Source organism: Chrysochloris asiatica, unplaced genomic scaffold (genome assembly GCF_000296735.1).
Source record: "Chrysochloris asiatica unplaced genomic scaffold, ChrAsi1.0 scaffold00196, whole genome shotgun sequence".
NCBI lineage: Eukaryota > Metazoa > Chordata > Mammalia > Afrosoricida > Chrysochloridae > Chrysochloris > Chrysochloris asiatica.
The window spans coordinates 4408790-4421705 of record NW_006408714.1 but is presented as its reverse complement, the minus strand read 5'-3'; the positions used below and the strand labels follow the sequence as shown (position 1 = coordinate 4421705).

The following is a 12916-nucleotide window of genomic DNA, read 5'->3' as shown; positions in this document are numbered from 1 at the left end:
ACAGAGTCACTGTACCAAAAGGACATGGTTGATGTTCAACTGTTTCAAGAGGTAGCATATGATCAAGAGCCAATGATACTGAAGGAAGAAGTCCAAGATGCATTGAAACAATTGGCAAAAAACAAGGCACCAGGAATTGAAGGAATAAAAATTGAAATCTTTCAAGAAAGTGAGGCAGCACTGGAGGCACTAACTCATCTATACCAAGAAATTTGGAAGACAACTATCTGGCCGATTGATTGTAAGAGATCCATATTTGTGCCTATTTCAGAGAGGTTACCTAATGGAATGCAGAAACCATTGGACAATATATTTGATATCCCATGCAAGTAAAATTTTGCTTAAGTTAATATTCAGAAAGTAGAATGCATTAAGTATGAATCTAGGAAAATTGGAAATTGTAAAAAATGAAATGGAATGCATAAAGCTAAAGTGAGTGAGACATAAAGGAGTGCAAATTAACTTTTATTGACCATTTAGCGTCATACTGTTATACAGTTTATTATTGTTGTTGTTGTTAAGTGCCGTCGAGTCGGTTCCGACCCATAGCAACCCGGTACAGGGTTTCTGAGGGTGTAAAACTTTTTGGGAGTAGAAAGCCTCATCTTTCTCCCACGGAGCAGCTGGTAGTTTTAGAGGCATTAAAATTAAAGAAGGATATTATTGTATTCATCATCAAAATGATCACCTCAAAATGTATGCTGTCTGTGAGGATAATGTTCATATGTCTACATGAAAGACCAGTTAATACCACTATTACTCAAAAGTTTGCACAAATCATTAAAGCCAATAATTATTAAATTGAAGAATTCTACCAAGTTCCTTAGCCTGAAATTTATGAAACACTCAATAAAAATTAATTGGTAATAGCTGGTGACTGGAATACGAAAGTAGGAAACAAAGAGGAAGGATCAGTAGTTGGAAAATATGGCTTCTTTGATAGAAAACATGCTGGCAATTGCAAGATAGAATTTTGCAAGATCAATGACTTATTCATTGCAAATACTATTTTTTCAGCAACATAATTGGTGACTATACACATGAACCTCAGTAGATGGATTACAGTGGAAACAAATTGACTACATCCGTGGTAAGTGATGGCAGAAAGGCTCACTATGATAAGCCAAAACAAGCCCCATCAGTTCATACGCAAGTTCAGTCTAAACCTGAAGAAAATCAAAACAACTGTACAAGAACCAAAATATGACTTTGAATGTATATTACCTGAATTTAGAGACAATTTTAAGAATTAATTACTAGAAGAATTGTGAGATAACACCAAGAACATCATAAAGGAAGAAAGCAAAAGGCCATTAAAAACTCAGGAAAAAAGAAAAGACTAAAGTGGATCTTGAACATTGAGAAGCTAAAGCAATAGGAAGAAATAATGCAGTAAAAAAATCAAAGAAAAAACTTCAAAGAGTAGCTCAAGAATTCAAAATTATGTATTTTCATGTAGAATGCAAAAACCTGCAGCCAGAAAACCAAATGAGAACACATTCAGCACATCCTAAGCTGAAAGAACTGAAGAAAAAAATTCAAGCTTCAGCATGTAATTTTAAAGATTCTGTGTACAAAATATTGAATTACATAGGAAGCATCAAAAGATGTAAGGAAAAGCTAAATTCCTTGTACCAAAAAAAAAAAAAACAAAAAAAAACTGGCAATGTTCAACATTTTCAGAAGGTAGCATATGATCAAGAACCGATGGTACTGAAGAAAAAAATCCAAGATGTATTGAAGGCATTGATTAAAAAAAAATAATAATAAGGCTCCAGGAATTGACAGAATGTAGACTAAAATGTTTCAACAAATTGATGCAGGCATTCATTTGTCTATGCTAAGAAATTTAGAAGAGAAGTACTTGACAAACCAACTGGAATAGATCTATATTTGTGCCCATTCCAAAGTAAAGATATCCAATACAATGCAGAAGTCATCAAACCATATTATTAATACACATGCAAGTACAATTTTGCTGACGATATCTCAAAAATGGTTGCAATAGTATATTAACAAAGAGCTTCCAGAAATGCAAGCCTGATTCATAAATGGTTGTGGAAGTGGGGGGGGTATCATTGATATCATTGCTGTTGTCAGATGAATTTTCGCTGAAAGCAGAGAATACCAGAAATATGTTTACTTGTACTTTGTGAAGTCATTTGACAGTGTGCAACATAACAAACTACATGTAAAGCCAAGGATGGGAATTCTAGAACATTTCATTGTGCTGATGAGGAACATGTACATAGACCAAGAGGCAGTCATTCAAACAGAATAAGGGAATGTTGTAGCTGTTAAGTATTGTGGAGTTGGTTCCAACTCATAGTAACTCTATGCAGAACAGAATGAAATACTGCCCCGCCCATCACCATGCTCACAATCATTGTTGTTTGAGCACATTGGTGCTGCAATTGTCGCAGTCCATCTCATTGGAGGTTTTCTGGTTTATTTGCTGGCGCTCCACTTTACCTAGAATGATGTCCTTCTCTAGCTACTGCTTTCTCCTGATAACATGTCAGAAGTATGAGAGATGAAGTCTCACTATTCTGACTTTTAAGGAATATTTTGGCTGTACTTACTCCAACACAAATTTGTTTGCTTTTCTGGCAGACAATGATACTTTTTTGGTATCCATATCCAGCACCATCTTTCCTTATTCATTGTCTAACTTTCACATGTATGTGAGGCTATTGAAAATGCCACGGGTTGGGTCAGGTGCACCTTAGTCCTCAAACTGACATTTATGCTCCTGAACATTTTAAAGCGGTCTTGTGCAAAGGATTTTCCTAATGAAATACATCATTTAATTTCTTGACTGCTGCTTCCATGAATTTTGATAGTGGATATAAGCAAAATTAAAATTTTGACTTTAATCTCTTCTCCATTTATCATGATGTTATTTATTGGGTCCAGTTGTGAGGTTCTTGTTTCTTTTACATTGATGTGCAACCCATACTGATCTTAATCAATATAAATGTTAAGACCTCTTCACTTTCAGCAAGCAAGGTTGTATCATCTGAATATCACAGATTGTTAATGAGTCTTTGTCCAATCCTGCTGCCACATTCTTTTTCATATAATGCAGCTTCTAGGATTACTCGATCAGCATAGAGATTCATTAAGTATAGTTAAAGAATATAACCTTGGCACACCTTTCTTGATTTTAAATTATCAGTGTTGTTTGCTCTGATTTAATGACTGCCTCATGGTCTATGTACAGGTTCCTCATGAATACAATTAAGTTTTCTGGAATACCCATTCTTCACAATGTTATCCATAGCATACCATGATCCAGATAGTCGAAAGCCTTCACATAGTCAGTGAAACACAGGTAAACATCTTTCTGTTGTTCTCTGATGCCAGCAATGATATCCTTCCTTCCATGTTTTCATCTGACTCTAGGTTGAACCTCTGGCAGTCTCCTAGAGATACAATATTCAGTCATTTTTAAATTATCTTTAAAAATTTTTTACATGTATGTGGTAATTATTAATAATATTGTCTGATGATTTCCACATTCAGTTGAGTCATCTTTCTTTTGAATGATCACAAAATTAGGATTTTTTTCCAATCAGTTGGCAGAGTAATTGTCTTTCTAATTTTTGGCACAGATTAGTGAGTAGCTCCACTCATTTTGTATCTCAATTTGTATTCCATCAATTTCAGGAGCCTTGTTCTTTTCCAAGTGCCTTCAGTGCGTCTCAGAATTCTTTCTTCAGTACCATTGATTTTTGATCACATGCTACCTTTTGGAATGTCTTAATATTGACCATTTCTTTTGGCTACACTGACTTTGTGTATATCTTCCTTATTCTTTTGATGCTTTCTGCATGATTCAATATTTTGCCCATAGAATCCTTCAGTCTTTCAACTTGAAGCTTGAATTTTTTCTTCAATTCTTCCAGATTGAGAAATGCTGTGCATGTTCCTCTCTGTAGGTTTCCTAACTCCAGGTCTTTGCATTATAATTATAATACTTGACTTAGTCTTCTTGAAATGCCCTTTGAAATTTTCTATTCAGTTCTTTTCTTCCTCATTTCTTCTATTTGCTTTAGCATATCTTCACTGGAGAGCAAGTTTCAGAGTCTTTTCTGAAATATGTTTTCATCATTTTCTTCTTTCTTATATTCTAATGCCTTTTACTTTCTTCCAGTATGATGTTCTTGATGTCATCCCACCACTATTCTGATGTTTGGGATGTCTAATATATCAAATCTTTTCTTGAGATGATCTCTAAAATTAGGTGGGATATGTTTTAGGTAACATTTTAATTCTCATGGGTGTTTTCTTTTTCCTCAACTTCAGCCAAGACATGACATGTATGTGAGCAATTGACAGTCTGTTCTAGTCTGCCCTGGCCTTGCTTTGGCTGAGAATATGGAGCTTGTCCACCATCTCTTCCCACAGATATGGTCAATTTGATTTCTGTGTATTCCATCTTGTGAGGTTCATGTGTATAATCATCTTTTATGTTGTTTAAGCAAGGTATTTGCAATGAAGAAATCATTGGTCTTGAAAAATTTTATCAAGTGATCTCCATCATAATTTCTATCACGAAGTCCATGTTTCCAACTACTGATCCTTCCTCTTTGCTTCCAACCTTCACATTCAAAACATTAGTAACTATCAATTCATCTTTATTAGATGTTTGATCAATTTCAGACTGAAGAAGTCGGTGTAATTCTTCAATTTCATCATCACTGATTTCAGTGGTTGGTATATGAATTTGAATTATAGTCATCTTCTTTGTAGGCATATGGATATTATCCTATCACAGACAGTATTACACTTCAAGATGGATCTTGGAATGTTCTTTTTGATGATAAATGTCACACTATTATTCTTCAGTTTGTCATTCCCAGAATAGTAAATCACATTATAGAGAGATTCAAAATGGGTAATACCTGTCCATGTGAGCTCATTAATGCCTAGGATATCAATGTTGGCATTACATTTCTTTTTGACAACTTCCAATTTTCTTATATTAATACTTCATACACTCCATATTCTAATTATTAATCAGTGTTTACAGCTATTTTTCTGCATTTTGAGTTATACCCCATCGGTAAATGTAGCCCCCCCAAAAGTTTATTCCATTTTTATCATCATGGTCAACTCTTCTTCTAGGAGGCAGCTCTTTTCCAGTCTTATTTTGAGTGCCTTCCGACCTGAGGGCTTATCTTCCAGCACAATATCTGACAATATTCTTGTGCTATTCATAATGTTTCAATAGACAATATTCTGGCGCCAACTGACAGTGTTCCACTGCAATTCATAATGTCTTCTATGGCTAAACATTCAGAAGTAGTCCTCCTCTCCTTCTTCCTAATCTGTCCCAGTCTGGGTGCTCAACTGAAACCTTTTCACCACGGGTAACCCAGCTAGTATTTTAAAATATCCGTGGCATAGCTTCCAGCATCACAGGAAAACACAAGCCCTCATAGTATGACAAACTGATGGGTGAATGATGGAACAAGGGTACACTGAATATTTTAAAATCAGAAAAGGTGTTCACCTGGGTTTTGTGTTTTCACCATACCTATTTAGTCTGTATATTGAGCAAAAATCTGAGAAACTGGATTCTATGAAGTTAATGATGGAGGTTTATTGCCATCCCCTTTCAGAGTTGTGGTGAAAAGTGCTCCATAATTTAGCAGAATCATATTAGGATAGAAATTGTGGAAACAGTAAAATAGTATAACCAGACTGCTTTACAGTAAAGCAAGGTGAAAAAAATTAAATGATTTTCAGTATGTTAATATAAACATTTACTTAGATTGATAACATTTGAAACATTGTTTCATATTATTATAAAAATGATTTAAAAATGAATACTGATATCAAAAGAGAAAGCTGAGCAGTGAAGCACAAGCAAGAATTCAGCAGTTCATTTTATAGTTTATGAGAAGATAAATGGCCATACAAATGCAATGAAATGGGAAAAGATATTCAGGGGATGGCATTACACCTTGTATCTGAGACAGTGTGTGCTCTTTTCTCCACTGCCATGGGTTTGTGGATCCAAGCATATAAATAAACTGCCTTGCATTTGTTCCTGACGAGGGAAAGGAGCCTGTAGATTGTTGGATGCTCACTTGAAACTGCTTAGATGTACAGAACTATGATACTAATGGGCTGTCACATCCTGAGTATAGGTTTTTACCAGCTGCATTTGACTGATTTTCTTGCCTAAGTTGTCCTGAAAAATTAAGTGTTTGGGCTGAATTATTTTTATCAGAAGTTTGGTGAACTTTAGGAAAATGACTTAAAATCCCCCTTGCCCCATTCACTGAGCTGGATAACTGTTATGAAAACTGCTCTTAAAGTGTTTATCAAATATTTGTTTAGTAAGTTTTGGAATATGTCATAAAATGATCTAATTATATATCTATCTATACATTTATATCTATACACACACACACACATATATATATATATACATATATATCAAAAGATTATTTATGAAACTATGTATTTATATTAAGAGATTGTCTATAACATCTGTATAATTTGATATATATAATCTCTTCAGAAGTAGTGTAAGAAGTAAGCACATTTTATAGGGCAAGTATAACAGATAAATGGCTGGCACGACTCCAACACTTGCCCTCACACCCAGGACAGAAATCTCTAATAGTGAGCCACACAGTCCTCCCTCCTGATACATTGCCACAAGCTGTCACTCATTCACTGTCTATCCAAGTTAGCATGAAAAGGAAGACAGTTTCCATTAATCTTACAGAAATTGTTTTTGTGGTATGGTTGGAAAGAATGTCAGAGACACTGATTCTTTTTTTTTTTTTAATAGTATCTCTGAAATTATCTGAAAGTCAGAAAACAGTACTAATCCAACAAGAACCTGCTCTGATTTTTATAACTATTTTTTGTGATAGGATACCAGGGGTCTGTCAGTCTATCATAGTTGTTGTTTTTAACTGAAAGTAGTTTTTATGTGTTTGTGTATTCTTTAATAATTTTCAAAGCTCTTTCATACCTGCAATTACATTTCACCTTCATTTCATTGACAACTGTCTTCACCTATAACTCAGAAAGAACTCTCCTGATCACCCACGAGGGTGGATATTTCTAACTATCATGTTTACCACTATATCATTATTATCTAGGGCTATACTTGACACAGATTTGACACACAATAAATGTTTGTCATAAAAAAAATAAAAATGTTGTGAATTGCCATGTCAAAAGCCCTATTTTATAATGATAGGAAATCAAATTCTAAAGAAAAATTGATTTGTTCAAGCAACACCGTAAGAAAGTAGTGTTGTTTTTGTTAAGTGTTGTTGAATGAGTTTCGACTCATGATGACCATGTAGAGTTTCTGGGAGTGGCTTTGAACTGCTGACCTTGCCATGAGCAGTCCAGTGCTTATCCTATAGTACCACACCAGGACTCCAAGGAAGTAGTAGCCTTCATTTACATTTACTGCTTTTCTCTGAGCACATCCAAAGCTAATTGGATTTGTTGTAATTTGTTGCTGCTTTTATTTATGCAAATAGTTTTTGTAAGGAAACTCAACCAGAGAAAGTTCAACGAAACTTGACAATTAAGAAGTAGTGCTAAATGCAGAAATGGAAAGCAATGATTCATTGGCATTACCTTTGAAAGGAGGCTAACACTGTACCCTGTTTTGGTTAGCTAGAACATCAGTGATTCAAATAAACAACCTCTGTGTATGTTCTTGATTCCTTCACCTCATAAGAAACTGATTCACTCAAATTTTTATTAAAACAGACATTTTGGAGGTTTTCTTTATATGTCTCTGCTGTGCACCTGTCAGAAACTACTTCCAAATAATTTTAGTTTATGGTTTAATTGCATAGCACCTGCCATCACTGCAATCCATTTAATTGCCACTGTAATTAATTTGCCTTTAATAGATACAAGAAAAATGGATATATTTTCTTTCTACTACCTTCTTCTGTCTCCCTGACTTTGTCACACTGTTTTCTTCCTTTATGATAATTATGGATCCTATTTAAGGAGAACTTCCCAGATGTCAATGTTACATCCGCTACCTTCTGTGTAATCATACATAGATTGATAGAAGAATGTCAGGCAGGATATATATATAGGATTATGTAGAATGTGACATACCTATTTTTATAATTAAGTTGTATTGGTGAGAAGACTATATGTCTTTTCAATTAGCTAAAATACACTTAAAATATGTGGTAATGTCCTTGGCTGAATTTTAAATTGGGGATACTTTCAGAACTTTTAAGGATTCAATTAGAAGCAGGTGGCTAATTAAAATTTTCTTTGCTGATATTTCAAAGCAGCAATCTGGAGATAAGATAAAGTAGCACAGAGAGCTAGTTAATCTTTTGGTAGAAATGGATAAGGATTTAAATTAAGTAAGGGGAACAGTCTAGGAAAAACCACGCACCTTCAGGTGGTTTTTACCTCCCTGTTTCTCAGTTTCAGGCTCTTTTTCCCAAGTTGCAAGACTATAGGCTGTCACTCAACAGAGACTAAAGGCTGAGGAACCCTTAAAAATATAGATTGCTAAAATTTCATTTTAATTTGTTGGCTGTACTTTATAATATATCCAGCTAACAGAAATATCCTCTGACCTCATTTAGATGCCTTACAATCTCTCCCTTCTAATGCTATCTAAATTGCAAAAACTAACACAATATAGGCTTGGATTCATTTTAAATGCACACAGCTATATTCTTCACTGACAGCCTCTTTGGATTAATTTTATTTGTCTCAGACCTGGGATATTTGAGTGAATCACCAACAAAGGTAAAATGTCTGACAATGTATTTGTACTTCTACCTTTTTGAACTCTCATAAAGGGCATAACTTGGTAGTGAATTGCTTCCCAGCTGTTCCTTTTTTTTTTTTTTAAACTCCAGACAGTGGTACATGATCTATCTGCAATGTGTCAGTCCAAAAAGAATCAGAATACATTTTTTTCATTTTTCTCCAAACATGTATTTACCACCTCTCTCAGTATACACCTTTGAGAATCTTTGCCAACAACTCTTTGGAATGTATAGATCCCCCACCCTGTACCCCTTAACTCTTCTAGGCCTTAGAGACAAGGGCCCTCACAGCTTGTGCAATGGCATCCTTGTCAATGCCAAATATCTTCAGTTGGCTTCATGCTTCTTGGTACCTGGCTGACTACAAGGTGCCAGGCCCACCCAAGACAGCAGTGCATACAGCCTCACCTCTTCCATGCACATAATAATAGTCTTCTACTGTGAGGATCTGGTCCTTGGTGATGTGGGTATGGTCAAGAATGAGGTTTTTAAATATAGAGGTTTGATGGTGATGGGGGTCCACCATGCAGAAGTTGATCTCTTTCTTTATCAGTTCAGCAGCAGCTAGACCCTTGAACAGTCTGATCTCAGTACCTGGTCATCCTAGTTCTTCAAAACCACCTTGGCTGGTCCAATCTAGAAATCCTCATTGTAGTTGTAGATGACAGCATTTTCTGGGCAGCTGGTCCAAATGAAGCAAATGTCCATCGTATTGGTTGCTACGATTGCTTGGATATAATACAGTTGAAATGGGGACTGACCAGGATCTGCCCAGACTTTGTGGGTGGCTATCTTGTCCCAAGCAATGAAATTGGGTGATGTGGGCATGTGGATGTTGGCATGTCCACTGAGGGGGTGTCCTCCTGCAGGGAGGGGCTCGCAAGGATCTTCTTCTTGCTCTGGCTGTAGATTTCTTGGACAATTTGACCCACCATGTTTTGGGGGAGGGGTTTGCCATGCCAAGGCTCCTTATCTTGTATCCCTGAAATTCCTTGGCCCTTGTAGGTCCTGGCGATGTTGGCTGTTGGCTGGTGCTTAGCTTAGCCAAAGGCCTTGCACGGATCCTTCACCCTGTGTGAATCCATGATAACTGCGTGCCAACCGAAGGCCTCACAATGCTTCTGGTAGAGTCCATCTGGTGCTGCGTGGGGCTGAGTCACTCTGGTCCATGGGGTAGATGTCAAGAATGCCACCAGGTTGCCCAGTTTGTAGATGTTGGCGAAGGTCATGGCCCTCTGACAGCTCTCCGTCTCCTAGTACCTGGCTTTGTCAATGCATTTGCCGGTATGGGCCATTCCGAAAGTAGCGCCAATACTCTGACACAGAGAGCCAGTGAGCACATCAGTGAAAGCTTGTTTTGGGGTCGGGTGCCCATCCAAATCAGAGTTGATCTTCCAGAGGTTCAGCAGCTACTCATCGGGCAGGAAGATAGCTTCAACGGAGACTGCATACAGGATGGCAGCTGCGTGATACTTGGAGAGCATGAAGAGGTGGTTGTGAGGGTTGAGGGGGTCCTGGACCTTGTAGCACATGGTGTGAAAAGGAAGACAGCCAACATCTCTGCGGCTCTGCACCATGATGTGGAGAAGCCAGAAACCGCTGCCTTCGTGGCCTGGATGGTTGGCGGTGTTCATCAGGGCCTGTCGCTTCTGCTGGTCGTATTTGTCGCGGGGACAATAACTACTCGGTGTCCAGATAGAATGCAGTGAGGGATCTAGGGGAGGCCACCGCTGAACAGCACCTCTAGATGAGAGCCATGACAGTGACCATGACCAAGTTTCACATAGGAATTTATTGAAACAAGTAAATAAGAGCAGGGGAGAGTATGCAAAAGTGGGAGAGACTTCTCTCTGGTATGTAGTGGAGCAAAAAGAGCATGCTGACCTTACAGGAAGTTGTTTTTATTGGGTCATTAGTGGTTAACAGAATGGACTGCAGAGTCTTTTTGAACCACAAAGTTGGTGGTTCAAGCTCACCTGCCACTCTCAGAAACCCTATACGGAGTCACTATGGATCCAAATTGACTCCATGGCACTTAATAACAACAACCAAAACACAACCCTTGGACTCTAGCTCTTGTAAAGCAGGAATTGGGGGTCTCACTATCATAAAAGAAGAAGCGCCAGGAGTGGAGTGCATCCCTGTGCACTGACCCTTCTAAACCCAAGGACAGAAAGCTGTGAGACGAGAAAAGTAGCAGAAGAGCAGCAGAACCAGGAAGCAGAGCAGATGGCTTCCCAGCCCACAGAGTAGGTAAAGCAGAGTGACTTTGGGTGGGAGACTTGCTTGCAAAATGGGGTGCCTTAAGGCATTTAATTTAGGGAGCTAGGTTTGCTGATCCATGGAGCTGGAGCTGAGTGCCTTCAGATTAAGGCTTATGCTGCCGTGGGGTGTCTTCTAGGAATTTGTTAGTAGCCCTAGCCAGGAAAAGAGAGGGCTACCTGAAGGTAAGAAATGGCTGTTCTAACGGGAACAACCATGTCCTGAGCATTTCTGATCTGTTAACATCCCTAATAAACCCCTTAACTATGACTATTGTGTGTGTGAGCTCTGTGTGTCCATCCCAGTGAAATACTGAGCCCAGTATGAGTAAAGAATACCATGGAAGGGATGGTTGCTGTCATTTTTTGCACTCCCCCTTGAAAAACATATGATAATAGTATCAAACATGATTGAAATAGTTAATGCATTCAATAAATATAAGAAAAATTTAAATACTATATAAGTACTTGCTATTCTTATTAGTGGGGAGTTCTGGTGTGGCGCTGTAGGATAAGCACTCTACCTAAGGTTAGCTTGAACCTCAGTGGTTCATACTCACCAACTGTTCTTCAGAGAGCCTATATAGGGTTTCTATGAGTTGGAGCCAACTCAATGTCATTAATAACAACAACATTCCTATTAGTCAGGTCCTAGTGGTATGGATTACACCACAATGTAAAGAAAACAAAAATCCCCACCACTGCACCAATAAACAATATTCTTATCAACGGAGAAAAGATTGAAGTTGTCAAGGACTTCATTCTTCTTGGATCATATATCAACACTCACAGAAGCAGCAGTCAAGAGATCAAAGGACATATTGCTTTAGGCAAATCTACTGCACAAGACCTTTTTAAAGTGTTGAAGAGCAAAGATGTCAGCTTGAGGACTAAGGTGCACCTGACCCATGTCATGGTATTTTCAATCACCTCATATGCATGTGAAGGCTGAACAGTGAATAAGGAAGACCTTAGAAGAATTGATGCTTTTGGTTATGGTGTTGAAGAAGAATATTGAAAGTGCCATGGGCTGCCAAAAGAACCAACAGATGTGTGTTGGAAGAAGTGCAGCCAGAGTGCTCCTTGGAGGCCAGGATGGCCACACTTTGTCTCTCATACTTTGGACACAATGTCAGGAGGGACCAGTCGTTGAAGAAGGATATCATATTTGGTAAGGTGGAGGGTCGGAGAAAAAGAGGAAGACCCCCAGTGAGATGGATTGGCAAAGTGGAAGCATCAATAGTGTCAAGCATGAAAACAATTGTGAGGTTGGTCCAGGACCAGGCAGTGTTTCATTCTTTTGTGCATAGGGACACTATTAGTTGGTACTGACTCGGTGGCACCTACAACAACAAGAAGAGTATGCACTGTACTGCTAAGTTGGCTTGAACTACAAGGTTAATGGTTCAAACTCACTGATCACAGTTTTAAAACCTATAGGGTTGTTATAAGTCAGAAGTGACTCATCAGCACTTCATAACAACAGTGTGGCACTATAGAATAAGCTGTGGACTGCTAACCACAAGAGCAGCAGTTCAAACTCACCAACTGCTCCTTGGAAATCCTACACAAGGTCACTATAAGTCAGAACCTACTTAATAACACTAACAACAATAATCCCTATTAGTGTATATGGAGTAGTTAGGTCATGCAGAAAGTTAATACACTTGACTACAAACTGAAAGGTTGGCAACTTGAGTACACCCAGTGTTGCCTGGGAGAAAAGGTGGTTATAATTTTGAAAATTCAATTTTTAGAAACCCTATGGGGCACAGGTATTTTCAATAACCTCATATGCATGCGAAAGCTGGACAGTGAATAAGGAAGATCATAAAAGAATTGATGCCTTTGAGTTGTGGT

At 37.9% G+C, this 12916-nt stretch overlaps 1 pseudogene; it reads right to left on the bottom strand.

Annotated features, from left to right (window-relative positions):
• Window positions 1–9057: 9057 nt before the first annotated feature.
• LOC102811956 lies at window positions 9058–10429 on the bottom strand (annotated as a pseudogene).
• Window positions 10430–12916: the final 2487 nt, after the last annotated feature.